Here is a 554-nt window from a genome sequence, read left to right as displayed (position 1 = left end):
GGGGGGGGGGGAGGGGGGGGGGGGGGGGAGGGTGGTCTCAAGGTCTGACTTCTGTGCCTGGAAGCAGGGAGTGGCCTTAACTGCGACAGAAGGCAGGCAGTGGGGGGAGGTGGGGTTGGGAGAGGCCGGGACTCCGGTTTCATACATGCCCATGACAAGGGGTGTCGTGGCTAAACGTGGGCCTGAAGTTCAGGGGAGTCATCAGCACCGAGGCACGAGCTCTGAAGGGGTCACTGCATGGTGAGAGTTAACAGAAAAGGGAAACGAGCCCAGGGAAGAGAGGGTACGTGTGGAGGAGGCAGGCCTGCTGCCTGGGGTCCCTGAAGCCGTGTGAAGACAGGGTTTCAGGGAGAAGGTAGGATCCGCAGGTCAAACCCTCCAGAAAACTCTCACGGAAAAAGTAACTTAAAATTAGTAAGGCCCGTGAGTCAAGATTTGCACTCAGAGCTCCCTGCCCTTTGGCAACTCTGCTGGCATCGACCACCTCCTGTGCAGACAGGACCTCAGCAAAGCCTCAAAGACACCACCCCCCCCCCCGGGGAGGGGGGCGGCGG

This window comes from Crocuta crocuta, unplaced genomic scaffold, assembly GCF_008692635.1.
Source record: "Crocuta crocuta isolate KB4526 unplaced genomic scaffold, BGI_CrCroc_1.0 scaffold458, whole genome shotgun sequence".
Classification (NCBI taxonomy): Eukaryota; Metazoa; Chordata; class Mammalia; order Carnivora; family Hyaenidae; genus Crocuta; species Crocuta crocuta.
The sequence above is the reverse complement of the archived record's forward strand: the minus strand, read 5'-3'. Positions refer to the sequence as shown.